The sequence below is a fragment of the Tenebrio molitor genome, chromosome 6 (assembly GCF_963966145.1).
Source record: "Tenebrio molitor chromosome 6, icTenMoli1.1, whole genome shotgun sequence".
NCBI classification, from domain to species: Eukaryota; Metazoa; Arthropoda; class Insecta; order Coleoptera; family Tenebrionidae; genus Tenebrio; species Tenebrio molitor.
In genome coordinates, this window is record NC_091051.1 from 16,407,042 (window position 1) to 16,429,068 (window position 22,027).

Genomic DNA, 22,027 nt, shown 5'->3' on the forward strand with positions numbered 1-22,027 from the left:
ACCAGTGGTATTTTTTCTTTTCAAATTGTACTTTTTATTGTTGGCCGCTTGATCAAAGGATTACTCAGAAATTTAAGGCGACAAGGTATTAAACTTCTTGTATAGAGTTCTTCGAGGATGTCCTTTGTTGAAATACTCGTATGTTAATGTGTTATACCATTATGTGGATGGAGAAACCATGATAAAAGTTTGTTGCAATCTAAGAAGAGGCCGAAGAACATTTCATTCAAAGAATCTGATGCCAATTGCCAATTGGAGACCAGACACTGGGCGGCAGATGATCCCATCAAGAAAATTTTGAAAACATTTAGTCAGTGGTTTAAAAATTGTTGGTGGCCTAGAAGTATATGTAGAGAAAAATATTTTAACAAATCAAAATCACAAATGTGTAGCATATGAATCACGAGTCACACATCTATTACCTATAGATATTATTATAAACCCTCCCAAAAAATTTCTCTTCAAAGTTTCCTCTGCTACATAAAATGATTGTGGTATCGTAGTAGGTTTTGACAATTTGAGTCGTTTGAATTTTTATGAATACATATTAGAAAAATGGTACCAACTATCAAGAACCGTGAAAATGACAAGTATAAGATAGGTTAGATTTATCAATCAAAAATATGTATTAACTAAATCAGTTAGTCAGTGTAAACCAATTACAACTCCTTATTAGAATAGTAAAATATTTTGACTATAGTATTGCCGTTATAACTTTTTATCTGCTCCGCCCACATAAATTGACCAATGAGAATCAAAGCCAGATTCAATCTATATAGTTTTTCATTACATGTGCCACGTAAAAAAGTTAAGGTTAGAATTTTGCTGTCAAGTCCACAATTATTGTTTTACATTTTAAAAAATAAAATATCATTAAGACAATTAGAATGTCAGAATTTTTCTATGTAAATCAGATCGTCTTAACAACCTATTTGATTGGTAACTAAGAAAATGTAATGGGCGGGGCAGATAAAATGGTAGGCTGCCCTTAGTATAGTTTTCGTTAGGTAAATCCGAGGTATCATTTCATTTTCTTGTGAATTTGAATACATACTGACAACAGGCAATGAATGACAGAAGTGATATTTGACACTTGCCAGTGGCGCGGCGTGGGATAGTGTAGTCTGTAGTGCGAGACCTTATCGTCGAAAGGTGGCAAATTATTTTTTCCGATACCACAATAGTTTGGGGACACTTTAGTTGCTTCCCATTTACACAGAAACTCAGTAAATGCTCAGTTGTGACGTCATAACTCACTTAATGACGCGTTCCTTTTACTTGGGTTAAGTGAGTTTCAAGTGAGTTTTCTCACATCATCTGCACCGCTTTCAGACCGTGTGCTTTAGTGAGACTTGTTTACTCACATTGTTTACGCATTGGATGCGCGGTCCTTTACAAAGTGAACAATGACGTCATTATGTGAGTCTTATGTGAGTCTGCTGTGCTCATCTCAGTTGCAAATGGGAAGCGACTTTTGTAACTTAAATTTGCAAGGTTTGCGTCTTGTAACGTTTGAGGTTAGAAACATTGTTAAAAAGAAGATAAACGTTTATTTTAATTAATTTAAATGTATCTACAAAGTACAATGTTAACATGTAATTAAGGAAATTGTTGAAACTCGTTCTGTTACAAGTACATATCTACATACAACGCCAGTTTTCTCTTTATGTTATCGAAAACATTTTATAGAAAAAATTCCTTGTCAACACTAACAATAAAACATGCGTTATAAATATGTATACTTGTATTGTTCTAATTATTTTTTTTTCATTAAAAATTTATTCTAAACGATATAATATTTCTATGATATGTAAACTAAATTTTAAACAAATAAAAAACTTCTACAAGTCCTGAGCTTTTGGCCACAGTTCCCAAAACACTAGCAGCATTTCCTCTTTGGACAGCAATACTTATTCTTTGCTGGAAATAGCTAGGGGACTCGGAAACACCAGATTTTTCAACTTGCTTTATATCTTTAAAAAGCTCTTTAGCATCTGGGCTCCATGGGCCAAAGGTTTCTAACGAAAAGGCGACAAAATTATGATTTTCTTTAAATATTTATATACCGGGTGAGATGAGTTTTATCGTCAGTGCGAAAACATCCACTTCTAATCAATTTAAAATTCTCAAAAAATTCAGGAACGATTGTGTATCACTCTAGAACAGTATTTTTAATAAAACAGGTAAAGATTTTGTTTTAATTCAATAACTGCTACATTAATTTACATCATTTTTCACTGAGAGTCCTTTCAAACATTCAGGAAAAATTTGGTGTCATTGAAATCATGAAAACATCACCGGTTTTTGAAATAAATGGAATTTGATATTAAAGCCTAAAATTTAGCTATGATTTATTATTAAATTGGGCGGTCAGTTCCACAAAAGAAGTTGACGTAGGTTATTTATGATTCCCTTTAGGGACTTAAGAATTACTAGAAAAGTGGTCAACAGATGTTCCCAACAATGAGATATTTATTTATGACACTGCAGTTGTAAATCTTGGTAATTTTTCGCTCTTAATGTTAAAATTGGAATAATTCAAAAACGAATAATTTTCTTTTGATGCGAATTTCGTAAATGTGTTCTTTGAATTAATTGTGAATTATGAGCGTGTACGAAAAAAAATTTTTTTTTGCTCAAAATCGGTTTTTTAAATTTTATGGCTCTGAATTTACTGATAAGTGAAAATTGATTACACACATTTGAAGTCTTATATCAAGGGAATGTAACCCTAAAGTTTCTTGATTTTTACTAATTTTTTAATAGGGTTAATCATGCTGACGATAAAACTCATCTCACCCGGTATGTAAATACTAATTGTTTAAACAAAATTAACTGATAAAAAGGGTGTTTTTATAAAAAGAAATGATTCCTATACCGACACTTCATTATTTTGGAAAAAACCATTGCTCCCTTCGAAATCTGTAATACAGGGATTTCACTGAACGTTATGTAGTTATTGTCCAAAACTATCCAATAAAATGTAGGTAAATTTTTTATGAGAGACGCTCAAAAATTTCCGACTCACACAACTGAACTGACCGAAAAAGTATGTAAATGAAAAAGTCGAGAATGTTTAACCATTACTCTATAAATCACGTCAAAACACATATACATATTTGTCATTTTTATTTTTATTTTCATTTTTCCCCATTCGGTCTTGCCAATATTCAAAACTTCCAACTTGAACGTTCGAACTGGCGACACCAGGGATGTTTTCCTTATTTCCTTCACGCACCATCACACATAAACAAAAACTAAAATATTCATCAGCCGGCGTCTAAAAAAAGAAAACTCGCTGTTGACTTTCCCCACATGTGCTCATTACCCGGTCAATTTGGCGAAAATTAAAGGAAATCGCACTTTCCTCCGTCACGATTTGTTAATATGATTGGCATCAATTTGTGGTTTGGACTACGTTGTGACTGTCAAATAAACGCGTTTAAGTGAGTGATGATAGCCACTCTGAGACAAAACGACGTTCTATATATGTATTAATGGTAGTTTTATGGGTTTCATCTGCGTATAAAACTGCGAAAGCAGCTGCCAGCCAAACAAATCCTCTGTTTATAATATTTTTGTTTGTTTTATCAGAGATAAACTTACTTCATTGAGACGCAGACTTTTAATTGCTATTGTCAATAAACTACCGTTCCGTTTTCTCCTTTTTAGTAGCGTTGTGTAAATAAGGGTATTACAGCTGTACTGGAAAGTGGTGCTAATTAAATCATCCAACATCAAAACAAACACGATCTTAAAACTCTGTCACTTTAATTGGATCTGTTTGCGCTTTGCATTTCCATTACCTACTCCAAAAAAGGCGATGACCACTAGTTGGACGTTAATTAAATATTACAAAATTACCCAGCGCTCATGTAAGAAATCCTTTTGAACTTGAGTTATGAAAATTGAACTTAATGCCGACATTGGCAAAAACTTAGTTCTTTATGAAGATTGAGTTGAAGAAACGCGAATGTTGAGACGTCGTAAAATTCAACTCAAGACATCCATCCACATAACCCGGAGAATATTTTGAGAATTTGTGCCAAAGCACGTACGTCACCAGGCTTGTAATATTGCTGGTTTTGTCTGAACACTCTTTAATGCAGTGACATGAGCATCTTTGTAGTAAAATGTCGTTTCAGAGGTACATAATTGCAATATTTTATCCTGTACAATATAAAAGCGCGGCAGCGAGCGAAATCGGAGCTTTCAAGCTGGTTCTCAAGGTACCGACTGAAAACGATGGTGCCGAGGTTTACGGTGGAATAAAAACTCCGAAAACTTCACTCACAAAGCGATGTGTTTTACGAGATCATTTTCGTTTGGAGTTTCACCAGAAGCTGAAAGGACGTTTTATGTTTACCACATAAAAACTGAATTTACGTTGAATTCAATAAAAGTATGTATACGTAAATACTTTGAATACATTATTCAGATGGTCTTATATTTTTGTAAGAATGTTTGACAACTTTTTATTAAAAGGGCTGGCGCCTGTAAATTCCTTCTTTTTCGCTGAATGTCTGTCATTTTTATATTATGAAATCTGAAAATGTTTTGGCAGTCTCGGCGATATAAGACGTGAGCTCCAGTCTACAAGAATTAATTGTAAACAGTCACTCAATCTAATTTGTTGAAATTTGCTTGAATAATTCTTTAATTTCCTGGTTTGTAAACATTCCGAACATGACAATTACTTCCGAGCTGAATTGGAGGAAAACAAACAAAGCTATACTTTGCAATATTGGATGGACACACATAACAGTAAATCAAGCCATGTCCGCCTCGATATCTCTTGGGGACATTATCCACGACCACTTTATCTACACCACTTGTAGTAACTGTCTTATCAGTACAGGAAATGTGCGAAGTTGCTTCATTAAAGAAGTATTAAAAATCGAAACCGCTTTGATGTACACACTTTACGAACCAATCTCATCTAAAGTTCGTGGTAGGCTAACAGACCGTGACAAAATACAAGCCTGGGTCATCAAAATACTCATAATTTTATAATGGTGAGGTGTACCGTTAATCCCGCCGAAAACGAAGTTGGTGTACGTTTAACGACCGTAAAAAAATGCCATGAAACACTCCAAGAGTAAACGATCGCCATGTTTGCTAATTAGTTTGAGGTAAAAGCTTGTGGCTCTAGAGGGTCACATTTCACCGACCAATCTCGCGATAAGAGTGTTTCCTCAACTTTATTTAATTTCAGGTGCGTGACTAGTTTTAAGTAATCTCCAATGACTCGTACGAATGAATGGTCGCTCACGCGGACAATTGAGAAAGCCATTGATTTTTACCAATTTTTTATGGTTTTGTTGTGCACCAATCGATTGCAACATTACCTGCCGAAAACTTCCACAAACTGTGATTCTGATGGGATCTTTCAAAGATACTCAGTCAGTGCTGTAGAAACAGTGATGAGATCACTAGCTGCAACTTAATTTGCACACTCACTACCTTCATGATTAATGGTGGTCCGTAATAGAAACACGCTACCCCATTGTTCCCGCTTACCCTTCAGTTTGTCCGTAGGAAGTGCGTCTGAAATGACAACTTATTTTTAAAAGATCCTTGAAACTACCTCCTTTATAATTTTGATTTATATTTATTTCATCGAATGATTGCGACGGAATTAAGTAATAACTGTAAGTTACGTTTAATAAAGTTTTATATAGTCGTTTTATGCACATTTCAGTTTTGCGAGGTAAGATATAAATGAGTTAAAAATTAGAATTCATAGCAGCGACCTTTGCAATACAAACTGGTGAGTGACAGGCGACAGTTGCATTTCCTAAAATATTGCATTGCATATTGTACCACAATTACGGAAACAAGGTGATATTTAGTCGGATTATTTCAGCAACAGTTGATCAAAGCCATCAAGTGAACTCTAGTGAACTACTTTTGAAAAGTAACGTAATTAATTACTTCAATTAATTTAACGGAATGCAGATATTCTGAAGTTTGCAGTATACTAATTACAATTATAATTAAATGCAACTCCGAAACTAGATACCCACCTCAAATTAAAATTAAATTTTGTGAACAATTAGTTGCAAAACTGAGTACGTCTACAGTAAGCACTTCACTCTATACAGCTAATAACTTTTAATGAGGGCAATTTAACTGTGGCAGTTATTTGCAATTAAAATTGCAGAGAAAATTGAAACGGAGAACGACAGGTTTCCCAAATAAAATCAACACGCACAATGGTAAAGAATAATTAAACTAATTTAGTCTTTTATGGGTGACAATCATGAAGTAATACAACTATGTAATTTATACAGTGTACGCCAAAAATTTGGAATAATGGGATACTATTTTCACTTGCACAGATCAATTTTATTTTTCCTCTCCACTACATTTCTGCGCAATGACATTATTTTTTTAATGACAAATTAAGTTTTGTTCGCAGATTTGGGTAGATTTATTAAGTTCTGATTTATGTCAACGTACCTTGTGTGATCTTTGGACCGATGGTTCCTGAAATATCGATTTTTCAATGTGAAAAATAGGTGGCAGTGAAAAGTTTCTTTAAACAAAAATAAACCTTACCTGCCCGCGTTCTTTTCGAAAAGCTCACTGTGTATAATTATACAGGGTGACTTTGAAAGTTGTGCAAAGATTTTAACCAGTAGTAGAACTCCATAATTGGTAACGATTGAGCCAATAATGCCTTATACAAATGTTGACATTTTTCTAGAAAAGGGAGTTAAAAGTGTTGGGGAGTCACTGAATTTTATGGAAAAACGGGTAAAAAAAATCATAGTAGACTTTTTTTATTCTCATTTGATTCAAAATTAAGTCAGTTTAACAAAAACCTCAATCTTAACCTCAATTTAAATCACAAATGGGCTTTCACCAACTTAGAGAAACCGATGTGGCACGGCACGGCAAATTTCGGAAATCTACGGTGAAAAGTTTCCTCAAAGGAAACCCCAATGCATGAACCTTTGTAAATGTGTGCAGCATCTTGGCAATTTCGGGTGTTTCCAAATGAATAAGCGCAATCTTGGCCGCCAACGAGAAGATCGCATTTTAGAAGCAGAAGAAATTCTTCGCGAAATTCAAAACCAGCCACGAACAATAGTTTGCGAGTTCAAAACGCCGGTCAGGAAATTCGGGAAATTCGTCAAAACAGAGACATCTCTACATCGAGTTTGGCTTTCTTGGACACATCATGCTGAAGCTTGCATAGCAAACGATGGCAACCATTTTGAGCAACTTTGATGTTTCTTTTTGTACTTTCACTCATAATTACAGTGATTTTACTTTGATGTTTAAGCCTTTGTTGTTTTCTGAATAAATAATAAGGCACTATTTTATCACATCACAAATTTTATGATGAAAATCAAAAAACTTTAACGATAAAAACCAAACTTACTTAACCTCGAATAACAGAAACACTTGACACTTTAGGTTGGTCGTACGTCAAAACTGCCCGCCAAATTTGAACAAACTGATTCCTTTGATTCTTTTTTAAACCATTAACATTTGTATAAAGCAAGTTGGGTTATTTTGCCTTATTTTAACACGTATTACCTCAGGTTAAAATATCTGCACAATTTTCAAAATCAGACTGTACAGTAAGATATATTTTTTGTTTTTCAAAATATTCGTAAGGAGTAACTATTGAATAATTTTTGTCTAAATGGAAAATAAAACTCGAAAATAAGTATGCTCCAGGACAGACAATTAAAATTATGTCAAGGGTATTTTTTTTTAAATTCAACTGATAATTTTATGTAGAATTTAATCTTAAGAAACGAGATTAAAAGAACAAAGAGGGAGAGGGTGAAACGAGATTAGAGTAGCGCTGTTGGTGGCCGTTTCTTTTAATACGAGGGGGTGTCTTCAGAAGGTGTAAATATTTCAAGAGCGCTAAGAACCACCTAATGAGGAAAGAGGGAGTAGACTAAAATTAAAAGAAACATTATGAACAGCGAAGAGCGAAATCACAAGAAAAGACGCAGTAACATTTGTGGATTAGAACGTTTTACCCTCAGGTCAGCGACTTTTTATATTATTGCAAACGCCAGATTGATCAGAGCCGACAACCCCGAAGCCAACCAAGAGTAAATAGAACCGAATCCATTGCCTGGAATTGCATTGCAAAAATATTTGTTCGAGGAACTGTCCATTTCCTTATTTAATCTACGCTTCTGTGTTATGTTATAACACCAGAGACCTGTGCAGGTATGTCCCCGCTCGTTAAAACCCGACTTTAAGAACACATTGCCAGTATATTTCGAACATAATGTCCGAGGACCAGACCCTCGGTCTACCCTTTGCAATAAAAGCTGAATCACCCCCCGAAAAAAATTTAGGATTGGATAATAAAAATTTATGAAGCTACCTGTTCCGGTATAATGAGGCTGCTCGCTCCGCAGAGGAATTTGGGGTCGTGCTTTCAATCTTCGGAGGGTAAACTTCTTCGATCTAAATAGGCGAACAAGTAGTTCTAGAATTGTGTTATTTCGAACACAGCACTTTGAAGTGTGACGTCAGTTTCTTTCTGTTGTATTTTGAAGGCGCGTTACGACGTTATAAATAACCACAATCCGTAAACCAACAATAAGCATAACGGTTTTCCGGTTTAAGTCCATCGTGGAAAGTGTGTCGTGGTGTAGTTTGTTGGTTCGGCTAGTGATAAGGCGACGTTATCGAACGTTGTCGATATGTTTATTGGGCGCAAACATGAACTCTTCAGTGCGCAACCCATGCGTCTTACGCGATGTCAACATCTATTTGCAAGAATATTATTTGCCTTGTCGTAAGCGATAGGCAATTTAGTAATTGAGGCTAATTTAACGTCCCGGCGGTATCATGTTTTTAATTACCCACAGAACTATTGATTACTCCTGATGAAGAATTTCACCAAACGCAATTCCAATTAGCAGTGGAGTAATCGCCTTGGATTTACGTATTTACCAAGCGTATTTGTGCAGAGGCGTTTCAGCAAAATGACCGTGAAGATCCTAATCTTTTAATTTTGTCACACAGCGCAAAGACAGGAGAGCTTTTATTACCATCACTCCAAGTGTCATGAATTTTAAAATTATTTACGAAATTACAGACGTGCTGACTTGTTAGGTACAAGTTGTCTTGTCTTAATGGAGACAAGTCTCGACTACGTGAGACCCAACTTTTAATATAGATTTTTGAACTCCTACTCACTTTGCATTTTTTTGGAGGGTCGTTGACCCGTGAGTCATTTTTGCCGGTTTTGTCTATTGCGATTACATAATTGCAGGCGTGGAGAAGTGCCTCTTACATAGGTTTACTTCCCGTGCTAGGCTAGGTGTAAGATTTTTGAAAAGATTGTTCGGAAAAGTTCTATGGGCAAAGAATTCCTAATTATACAATCCCACGGTTGTAACTTGCCAAGTGAATGTCAGTTTTTGACGTATCTGATGATAAATGATCGATCTCAAGCTTTTAATGTTATTAGTAAGTACGGAAGAAAAAATTATTGGCGGTCTATGTAACGCACAGAAAAACCGTTCAGAGGTCATCGACTTATCGGCAGATGTTCATCGAAGTTCGCAACTAAAAATATCCAGAGCTTTTAGAGAAACCCGGAAAAGCACGAAAACAATCCGGCACGCTGCTTTCATGACACTTTTCAAGATTATTTTGCGTCGAATTACTCGGACGCTTATTAGTAGAACTTTGGTCCTCTTCCAAATCCACATTTTTTACCAACTTTTTTCTATTTTGTTTACGTTATTATGCAATTGTTTGTATAATAATATTCGTGGAACACAATCGAATAATCCTTGGTTTTCGGCGACGTCAATTGGGATGTTGATAATTATTTTTATCAGTCACACTAACCTTGAGCGTGTTTTTTTTTATCTGTTTTTAACCAAATAATTTGTTTGCGAAAAAATTAAGAGGATTACTGATGCGCTATTTATCACGTAACCCAGATAGAATTCGGGTCCCCAAATTTATTTCGACTACTATTTGACTAACACACTTTCGCCTTTTATGCTGTGAAAGGCAAAAACGTCAAACCGACCAGAAATAACTCAAATAAAAGATACAAAAGGGTTTTATGTTCGCTGACGATTGGGTTTGAATTGTGAAGAATAGGGTGATCATTTTAATTTCTCCTCAAAGTTGGCGTTGAAAAATCGATTGTGAACGCACCACGGAATACTGATCACGGATCAGCTATTTAAATCTAACTTCACTTTTTGTTTTTAATCTGCAGAGTGACAAGTGGTGCGTTCACAATCGATTCTTCAACGCCAACTTTCAAGAGAAATTTAAATGAACACCCGATATTTCCCTTAATGTTAATGAACAAAATATCTTCACAAAACTTCGAACTTGGTTTTTATCCATCAAAACTGCTGACTCTTAATTGTCACTTTTCAAGAGGCATCTGTTTCTACACACTCTACCCAATTTGCTAATTTAATCGAGAAGTACATTTAGCTTGATTAAACTCGGGATAATTAGGCTTCGTTAATTTTTTGATTAACGCTTTCAAAGTTAGCGTGTCAACTTCAACCACTTGTCTGCAATTTTCTAAACGAAAAATTTGCGATGATACGCAAAGACTTCTTTTCAGCACGATTTCGTCTGACATCTTTCGCATCTGTTCCAACTTGGCTGTTCTTTATGTTTTTTAAATTCGCTTTATCTGATTTAAAAACTTTATGAAACGGTTACTCGTCGGATACGCGAGTTACGTTCTGATCCTGGAATAATCCAATTATAATTCGTAAGAGACACAAATTCGAGCATTTTATTTGATTCGTTGGAAACCAAAGGAGCACAAAATCATAATTTACAATTTCTTTGTTGATGTTTTGCAAAGTATTCACAGTTCGTCGATGTTTTGGTGCGAACATTCATTTTAATGTAATGTTGAGTGGAACTCGAGGCTTGGCTGCAGAATTTTAAAAAATCAAATTATTTTATTATGCACGCTGCTTGCTTTACAAACCTGTCAAATGCCTCTCTCCTGGTTGGTGTTTTTTTTTTAGTAAATTCCATTTCTGTTTCAAAAATGAGTGTGCAATTGGTACATTTAGAATGCAGTTAAACAGCAGAACAAGATATTGCACATTTCCACAGCTGCGGTCAAGAACATGTTGACAGCTAACCTAAAATTTATAAGTAAAAAATCTTTCCGTTTTCTTTGGAGTGTTTTACATTAAAAATAAATAGAATAACAAAGGATTCCTATTGTCGACACCCTTTGCTAAAAACAAACATGTTCAATTATGTGCCGATTAAACAAATGTCATTCGTGTCAAACAGCGGGAAATTCAAACTTTACACTGTTCGGAATGGTTTGGGCCTACTCAGCCCAGGTTTTCATTTGAGCACAAGATATCGCGCGTTCAATAAAATCCTGGGCTGGGAAGGCGTTGGAAACCGTCAATTGTTGTGGTTTTTTAAATCGTAGATTAATTGGAACATGTTGACACCTAACCTAAAATTTAAAGTCAAAAATCTTTTTTTTCTCCTCCTTTGTAATGTTTTACATTAAAAATAGAATAACTTAACGATTCCTATTGTCGAAGCAAATATCTAAGGGCACCCTTTGCTAAAAACAAACATGTTCAATTATATCCCGATTAAACATAAACAAATGTCATTCGTGCCAAACCGCGGGAAATTTAACTTTACACTGTTCTAAACGGTTTAATTTTTCCAACGTGTGATATTGTTGTATGGTCAGAACGTTATATGTAGATGTGGATTGGGGACTTGTCGTTAAGTTGGCACTACCAGGAAAAGTAACTAGGCGCGCTTATAAGGTATAGTAAATTCATTTTTGTAATGGCGAACTAACGGGAAGTTTGTTTTTTTCTAGATTTTTTTATAAAAATGAATAAAAATCGGACGGATGGTAAAGATTTAAATTGGCATATTATTGTCGCTGCCATAATGAATGAATTTCCAAAACGGTGTAGAATTGTAGAGTATCAATAAGCAAGCAGACGAAGCAGCACATTTTAAAGGCTTTCAACAAAATAAAAGAAATTATTCAAGGAGAAAATGGAAACGTAATGAAAAAGTACAAAATTGTAGAAGCAAATGTCGTGACCCATAACCTAACATTTTAAAGTCCAAATTCTCGGTAAAAAAGTTACTAAATTTAGTAACTCTAGTTCGTCATTACAAAAATGAGTTTACTATTTTTGTTGTTTTGTTGTCAAGCTCTTTTGCAAAAAAATTAACATACTTATCAGTAGATTTGAATAAAAGTAAATGTGCTGCACCTGTTTTTGGATAATGAAAACGCAAAATGTGGGGACTGTTTTGGTTTCGTTTATCGAAAGCGTTTTATTTCACTTGCATATTTTGCACACTTTTTTGATTTATCATTAAATACCGCTATGAGTAGTTCATTTTCTTTACTAATTACTATTATTATAGTAACTAAGGCATAAAAGATTCAAGGCAAAATACATAAAACGGTAATAAATATAAATAGTATACCTATCATGAATGATAAAGAGGGCGTCTGTTATTTCATAACAATAATTACATATTTCATTTGTAAGCAACTAGATAAGTAATTTTTTGGTCACTTTCAACAAACAAAAATCCAATACTAACTATAGGTATTGGTAGAAAATGCCCAATCGAAGTTAAAGATAAATCTTTTGGAATTGCCTTTTTTGTGCCAGTATTTGTTTATCTGTGCTAATTAACCAACGAATTGCCCAAAGCCAGCGAGACAACATAACTCTTAACCGGATTTCCATATTTATTTTCTGATTCCGTTAGAGTAACTCTTTTTTCGGTGTTTACCGAAATCGCAGTCGTTCAACGGTCCGATCCTCCCTGAAGCCCCAATAAAATTCTTCACAAACTAGAATAAACATCGTCCGCATAATGGAAATGATATTGGTGAAATCGCAGAACTTCTCGACCTTCCCTCAGTCAATTAAAAATGTTTGCTGTGCAAATGTAGACCGTTGTAAATTTTGATGATTTACTGCGAGCCGGAAGCCTGCTTGACATCGCTTGTTCAAGATAAAGACTGATGGTTTTATTTGCAATTAAAACTTTATCTGCAGCCACACCTGCTGCAATATTTTACGATGATCGGTTAGTGCTCAAAAATGTTTAACTACTGAAAAATGAAACATGTTATGGAAATCGCTGTGGGTAATCCAATTTCGAGCCGCACTGATCACGTAGTTCATTCCTCTAATCCCACTAATTTCGCAATTTGCACTTTCTGTGGAAGAGATGATACAATTAGTGTCGGATATGTGTTTAGGGAGGGATCACTTTGATTCCTGCGGATCGCTATTTAGATATTTGGCAAATGCGAAAAAGAATTCGATAAACAAGATCGAAGCACGAATATAATGGTGCAGTTACGGGTATTAGTGCTACCACTATATGCACTTTATGGAGAACAACACTCGTGTTCTGTGCAATAAAGGGTCTCAAAAGGCGACGTGTCTGGAAGCAGGAACGTAATTAGTAGTTTAATGAAATCAGGAGAAAGCTCTTTTGCTTTCCTTTAAATATTTTTTACAAAGCTAACCAGAAAATGAATTCTGTTGTTGTTATCGTAGACAGTTGTGATTAATGTGCATAAAAATGGCTTTAGATCGATAAGAATAAAGTCATATCGTTGTGATAAGCAAAAAAAATGTCAATGCAAGTAGAACTTTACTGAATAATGCTTAATATACTTTGCGTAACTTAAAATAAATAGTTACTTTCAATACAAGTGAGCAAAGTAGTGCATTTAATCACTAGTAAGGAAGTTGGGCGTCTGAGCCGAAGGCGAGGATCCCAACCGTACGAATGATTAAATGCACGTTTGCTCATGCGTGTCGAATCTGATTTTCTCCATGATCATAAAATAGAGTCAGGGAATCGAAATTTCGGGCAGCATTTTTTTGTCACTTTTTGAATTTTGAGTTAATTGCAGTAAGTGTATTTAAATCATTGCTTTCACCTGCTGCCTACCCCTTATTATGCCGCAAATCAATATTGTTTAATGTAAATAAATCAAAATGATAAAAATATGACAAGAATAAAAAATGAGGTTATATTAACGTAAACTGTACATACTTATCATTATTATCTATCTGCATCACTATTTTTCATAACTGTTCAAATCACTGAAACAATAACTTCTACAAAATTAGCCCAACAGGGAACTCACGAAAACAATTTTTCACAACAAACCGTGGATCAACAAAATTCCAAACAAAAGAGGTTATGTTGTTAGGCTATACGTGTTTGTGATTGATTTACTGATTTTAGTTTAATACCAAGACATAATGTATTTAGCATGAATTTTTCCAGAAGTTTACCCCAAGCAATTTCAACTTTTTTCGTCAATTGAAATCTAAATAACAGGTTAAAAATTTAAATAAGTCAAAAATAAGACAAGCTTTAGTTATTAATATGTATTCAGAAAGTATTTTTAAAACAGATTAAAAAATCTTTCTGTACAACATATTTAGCGCCCTCTATTGACAAACTCGCAAAACATTCACTTTGCTCACTAGTGAGAAAATATTTTTTCCTCATTAGTGATTCAATTGCCATCTGTACTCACTATTTTTAGTGAGCAAAGACCACTGAAATTCATTGATCATGGAAAAAAATATTACGTACTTGTAAAGCTTAAAGCAAGTCAAGATTTTATTTTTTGTATGCTTATTTTAACGTAATTTGAAACTTTTCTAACAAGATAACGTGAGCGACTACAAATTGGTTCTTTAACATGCCGACAGCAATTTCCTCTTAAATTTTATTTAACTGTACAGGAAATAATTAGCCCCTACCGTAATACCACCTCCCGAGCTTGATTATTTCAATATGTGGGAGATTTTAAAAATTTACTATGTCAGTGTCAGACGAGTTCAATATGTCAAGACTAGACTATTTATAGGGTGAACAAAATCAGACTGTCGATCAGTGTGAAAGGGTAGATCATTTCTGTACTACCCCAACCTACATATTTTCTCCGTCATTATTACATACTTGCTTCTACCCTTATTCTGAACTCATCAGCGTCACCACCTGCTTTTTTTTTTTGTTTTTCACATACATATTCCAATTTAAATTATTCACATGCTAACAAGACTGGACGTACTTCATGAATTATTAAAGTGTGATTTACGCCAACAACGGAATCCATTTTTACGTTATCTATTTACTATGCATGGCTTTATCTATTTCATTCATTAAATAAGTGAAGGCGGGTTTACGATTACCGAGACTTTGTTCGCTGCGTTTTATTTCTTAGAAAAACCATTTGGTTCAGCGTGAAGAGATAATAAAGCTGTGATCACACCTTCAAATAACTACGAACAAATAAATTGACTGTTTAATTTATGTGACCTTGCTGATATCGGTACAAGTTGTTTACGATGAGAAACTTCTGAACGAATTGTTGGGATCAAGCGAAGTTAATTTACAATAAACGCGTCTCACGATCAATTATTATCAGTAAAAATTGACGATTCAATCAATTTTAACAAACAACAGAAAAAGTTTTGCAATGAAAGACGTACCTACGCAGTTCTGGTGCTAAAGTTTATCTTTACTTTCTTTTGATAGTCTACTCTTAGAAAATTTTATTGAAAGCAAATCAGTTAGTACTGTACATTAATGGTGTATTTTATCTTAAGAATTTAGAAAATGTACGGGTCTAGAGATATGGAAAATTGAAGGAAAGTGATTAGAGAAAGTTGAGAATAGGCCAAACATAAGGCAGTTTCCATCTCTTTAGCATCCATAAAATTTTGTCCCAAGCTGAGTTGACGTATAGTGTGTCGCATTTAAGATGAACACAATTCTATACAAGGTATTTCACGAGTGATAATAATTAAAAATACGACCCACAAAACATTTTCAAAAAAAGCCGGATATTTTAATTTCAGTAGCCGGCTTTTTTCGGAAATGTAGTGTGGGTTGCATTTTCAATTCTGTCGGGCTCATTATCACTCGTGGAATACCCTATCTGTAGGAATGTAGGAATAGAGTTTTGAATTTTTGCACAGTCGTAGAATTCCATGGGGTGCATCTTATCAGGTATTTAACTCAAACGTTAGTACGTCACACTTGTACAAACATTTTTTAATTCAGTTTATCCGTTTTTATTCCGATGTTCGGTAAGGAAATTATCAAAACGTAGAGAAAAGTGGTTTTCCGCATGACGACTGTGCTACGTCTTTGTCCCTGTCGATGGAATTTTCTTTCGTTCGCGGCAACTGTCGCAAAATGCACTGATTTACATTTTTTTGTACAAAATGTTTGCGTCAGTAGGGGCTCCCGTCCCTTGATTTTGGTGCCAATTTGACCAGTGTTTTTGGAAATACAGACTGATTCACATAACTTTCCGACCCTAATGAAAGTTAAATGCAGCCAATAGTACGTTATTCAGTGATAACTTGATACCTTTATTTACAATGAAATCTGGGCACTCGTGGCATTATTCACAATCACTTGACAGTTCCTTTTTGCATAATTCTGAAATAACTTTTGTTAATTAAAATGTGCTCCAATGACGAAATGATCGATATTGATATATGATGAGTCAATTTCGTAAATAAAAAGAAATATTGTCGATTGCTACCATTTTAAAATTTTTATAATTGAGACTTTTGTGAGGGATGTCCAAACCATACAAAAGTTTAAAATAATTCATGTTTTTGGATCATGTTATGAATGAAAAACGTATTCCTGGCTGTATTTAAATTTCGTTAGGGTCGGAAAGTTATGTGAATCATTCTGTAGCTATAAGCGATTTTATGCATTTTTTTCCATTCATGTCAACTTCTACAAAAAAGTACCGATTGTAGTGTTTCTTCGTGGAAAGGATTTGTTTCAGTAACGATTCAAGGTGTATTAATTTTGATGCAAGCTGTTTTGAAAATATGCACAGTTTTACTCTTACCAGGTGTCTAAATAAAAATCTGGCCAAGAGTGCGGTGTCACAAATTTTATTTCCTCTGTGCTGTAGCTTATGAAACCTTGCAGCTGTCACCACATGCTGTCACTCTCGTCAAGCTGAACCCAATTTGTGATGAAACGTCTTTTTATGATCATTTTATGTTCTTCTTTTTTTTTTATAAAAATAGTTTGCTTTTTTTAAACCAACTGATTAGTAATACATATTGACATATTACAAAATGGTTTGTTCAACTGTTGCACACATTAAATATACTGGGTGATTCAAAATGATTGTGGATAAGTATGGCAACTATGTACGAAAATTTATGTGGCAACTGTGTGGGTGGTGTAGAGTTGTCATTTGTATGACATTTCATAAGCGTGCATTTGATTTTTTTATACCATTGCACATTGATTTGACAATTTTTAAAATTGCGCGACTATGAACTGTCAACGAAATGTCAACTCTATCCTACCCACACAGTTGCCACATACATTTTCATACATAGTTGCCACACTTCTCCACAATCATTTTGAATCACCCAATAACATCATTATGCTGGACATGCATAACATTTTTCAAAATACTCTTGACAAGATTTAGTACCTACAGTCGTTAAGTAAGGTCTTTTTGGCAAATTCTACTAAATCTTTTCCTGTTAAAAATTATTTTTAAAATAATTTTGCTACGTGGAAGTCGCATATGGTTCTCTATACCGATATTTGCTATTACATATTTCCACAAACATTGTGGTGAAAGATTAATGTGTTTCCATGATACGGTTAACTAAACACTACATGGAAAAACCTTTAAAAATAAATTACCGATACCGACCAGGTTTATTTGAAGAGGTTTTCACATACGAATAGTTGGCTTAATCACATCAACACAACCGTAATTTATGGGAAGGGAATCTTGTTATTATTGTGGCCAATTTGTGGCAAAAAATTCTGTCTGTAGACTAACTTAACTGAAAGTTTTTTAGAGAATCATTTAAGGATTTTTTTAAGGAACTTCCTGTAATCGTTTTATTGGTAGTGTATATTTTTCAATACAGGGTGATTTTGAAAGTTGTGCAGAGATTTTAACCCCACAAAAGGTAACAATTGAGCCAATAATACAATACAATACAAATGTTGATATTTTTCGAGAAAAGGGGGCTAAAAAAAACGTTTGGGAGCCACTGAATTTTATGAAAAACTGAGGAAAAAAATCATAGTAGACCTTTTTTGTTGTCATTTAATTCAAAATTAGGTCACTTTGATAAGAACCTCAATCTTAACCTCAATTTAAATCACAAATGGCTTTCACCAACCTAGAGAAAACCGACATGGTTTTGATCTACGGCGTAGCCCGTGGACATTCAGAGCTAGCACGGCAAATCTACGGTGAAAGGTTTCCTCAAAGGATACTTCCCAATGCACGAACCTTTGTAAACATTGTGCAGCATCTTGGCGATTTTGGATGTTTCGAAATGAAAGCGTGATCTTGGCCACCAACGAGAATATCGCATTTTAGTTACAGCAGAAATTCCTTACGAAATCGAAGAGCGTAACTTCCAGCAGTCATTTTCAAAACGTGTGGATTGGGATTGTTGAAAATCACCTCGTAGGTTCTTACGTCATACCTCGCCGTTTGAATGGAGACGGCTATCTTCAATTTTTAAACGAAGTTTTGCCGGAATAACTCTAGGAAATTCCTAGCAATTCGACGATGTGGTGGCTTCATGATGGTGCACCACCTCATTAGTCATTATTACATTCAAATCGCCGCTCAGGAAATTCGTGAAAACGGAGGCATTCTGAAATCGAGTTTGGCTTTCTTAGACACGTCATGCTGAAGCTTGCATTGCAAACGATGGCAGGCGTTTTGAGAAACTTCTTTGATGTTTCATTTTATGCTTTTAATCGCAATTTTCTGAATAAGTCGCAGGCACCACTTTATCGTCACTTTATAAATTTGATCAAAAAACTTAGGGCCAGTTTCATAATAAACTTAAAGTCGGCTTTAATATGTTTCTATGGTAAATGGTAAACTTTAATGTTTAAAGTAACTTTAGACTGATTATGAAATTGGGGGTAAAACCAAAAAAATTAAACATAACATCGATTACCATAAAAACTTGATTTTTTAGGTTAGTCGTACGTCAAAACTGCCCGCCAAATTTGAAAATTAAGAGCGGATCTCAAACAAACAGGATTTCTGTGATTCTCCTGTAAACCATTTTAACATTTGTATAAGGCAAGTTGGGTTATTTTGCCTTCTTTTAATACGTACGTAGGTTAAAATATCTGCACAACTTTCAAAATCAGACTACATATATCGTATTCAGCCTTTGCATTGTGATTCAATTCAATTAAGAATTTAATGTATGATTTAGAGCCATAAATTGGTGTCAAGTTTCAGTTACCAGTGCTGGTGCTTGTTTCAGCGGTAACAATAACAGTAGGAACAACTGCAAGAATAATGACGTAAATAATCTACAACTCGCATTTAAGTTCAGATGTGGTTTGGAGACGGTCATAAACATCTAAAATAGAATTTTCACTTTATGCCCTCGTATTCTCGTTTTAACTACTGCGATAAAACATAGGCCAACTTCGTGTTGATCTTTTTTCTTTATTTGTACTCGATTGAAATACCTTCTCATCCCGGGATGAATGAAGCCGTCACTACTGTCATTTCAGCATGTTTTGTTTTCACAAAAGAGAAAGCCGTGCTTTCGTCGATGACTTGCAGAATGATTGTTGTAGTGACGCTGGAGTTACGTTTGTGTGTTAATATATGTATACAAATTTCCATGGAAGGGACAAAATCCGCATTCAATTTTGCACAACAAGGCATTCATAATTGGCCGACAAAGGTGTTAAATTACTCTCGGAGCGCAACGAACCCGCTCGAGTTTCATGTTGCATTATCCGGGAAAATATTTGATTGCGTTCAGCGCTTTCGGTGTTGATGGGTCGGATTTAACAAATGAGACTGTTTTACCGGTTTGTGTAAATATTGACACGATCGTGTCGGAAACGCACAACAAATAATCTTGTGTAACGGTGAATTACACGTGAGATGGTATTTTTATTATTGACCCATCGGTTTTACAACAAATCCGTCAGTTTCACTTTCGGCCGTGTTTATCCGATGAATGAAAATATTTGGTGGCGTAGATTTTTTTCCTAAGTTATTACGTTGTATTTTAAATATCAAGGTTTTCTTTTTTTAATTAAAGTATACAAATTGGTTAAAAATAAGTGTCTGTTTGGTCCCATGCTTATGCAGATTCCGCAGCGTGGGTGCGTTCGGTGTTGATGCAGCATGCCACGGATTTGTAATTTTGTATGTACCAGAAAAATCCAAAATTTTCTCGGGCTATAAACCTAAGTTTATGGAAATTGTATAGAACTCTTGAAAATCTGCGCCCTGCGGTTCACTCCGGATGCATAAAATTAACATTTGTTTATGGAAAAGTCCTCTGACATTTTGCTACACCTGAAATATATCATTAGTCGGAGAATGTAATTACCATAATCATTACGATTTACTGCATCATTGTATGTTAATTTTCAAAACATTTGAGAATTTTAGCTGTGACTCATGTCAGTTTGGGAACAAACTGTTACTGTTCGTGTTTGGACGCGATTTAAAATTTTCTTGCAAAGTGTTTACAACATTCTGTAATGTAGTAAGTATAACCTCACCTGTCTAGATTAGCCCGAAGCATTCTACTTTGCGAAGCAAATTTATCGACAACTATTTGCACTGTGTCTCCGATATGTGATGATAACGTATGGGTTCGTTGCCCAGAGCAACCTTCATCGTCCAATATTGCACTTTATTACTGGAAAAGTGACTGGAAGATGTTTGAAATTTTATCATCGTTTCACGGATGTCATTTCCACTGAGCGCTTTCAGCAGTGGAGCTTTGCAGAGACCATAATAAATCTCTCAGTTTCCAGATATTCGTCATCTGTCTGTTCCTGCGGTACCAGACCGATGTGCACCGTCCAAACCTTGAATTCGAATTTCAAACAGATGTAAATTGTCTTCGGTTTGGGTACCGACTGAGACCTTGGGTGAAGGAGATAATAAATTGTTATCGATTAAAATGGGTTATTGTAAATAACAATAACTGATTATTATACTTATGTAAATGCGATAGTGGAAACATGACAGACGTGCGATTTCATAATTTCGCGTTTGCTTTGTACGTGACCTGCATTGTTGGTTGGTGCTTCGAGGAATGGACTCGTACGTGGATGCTGTGTGATTATCTTGGCAAATCGTCAGGATTTCACCACCTCATAATCTGTCAAATGGGTGAAATGACACCTGCTCTGACTCAAGTCAAGTTGAAAGAACTCCGGTGCCAACAATGCTGATATTTTTGACTTCTCTTCACATAGAAAAAAACAAGGCACCGGATCATTTTACCGTTAGAACTTATTACACACTGAGAAATATTAAATAAATTGTGTATTGTTAGAATGCCGTTAAAACTGCATTAAAATGGGAACATTAACATTGACATAGTTGGGTACAGCGAAATCTCTCAATTACGGTCAGCGAAGCAAGCAAACTTTTTGTCTGTTATAGAAAATATATACTCCGTATTAGAGTGTCCTTGTAAAAAGCAGAGAAGATTTTTTTCAGTTAATTTGATGTTTTATTCCTATGATTTTTATATTTTTTATTTTCTTTATTTCTAGGTTGTTAACAATTTTAAAACACTCAATATCATCTATGTATTTAAACAACGTGAATACTCTCAAAATCTCAAAACGCAGGACATCATAATTGTTTAAAACTTCTTCAACTTTCAATTTTTGAATTTTTTTGAGAAGACAATCTGCTGTTGTTGATGTGATTGACAATTATTTCTTTTATGTGTTCCATTTCTTCTGTAACAAAGTTGTGTGGTGTCCCATGAGTGGTATGTAAAATAAAATAACTACAGTCGGCGCGGCAACTCACTGGACTAATAAACTTCACGTGATTTTCGGGGGATGGTTTCCTATTGGTTAAAGGGCGCACGTTAAGAAGTATGGTGCAGCTCAATGCACGCAGTCGAAATTTTGCTTGCTTCCATAGTCTCGTTACTGTCTCATTGTACGTTTCGTTCTC

The 22,027-nt window shown here is 34.8% G+C and overlaps 1 protein-coding gene and 1 long non-coding RNA gene across 2 annotated transcripts in view; one reads left to right on the forward strand and one right to left on the reverse strand.

The window, feature by feature from the left end:
• Nucleotides 1-22,027, forward strand: part of LOC138133746 (insulin-like growth factor 1 receptor) — a gene marked incomplete in the record, with an annotated part of 46,678 nt that overhangs the window by 15,127 nt on the left and 9,524 nt on the right.
• Nucleotides 10,743-11,313, reverse strand: LOC138133753 (uncharacterized). The gene is made up of 3 exons (XR_011160502.1): nucleotides 11,176-11,313; nucleotides 10,967-11,126; nucleotides 10,743-10,909 (listed from the first exon to the last, which is right to left on the reverse strand). It is a non-coding gene; the product is annotated as an uncharacterized lncRNA (long non-coding RNA).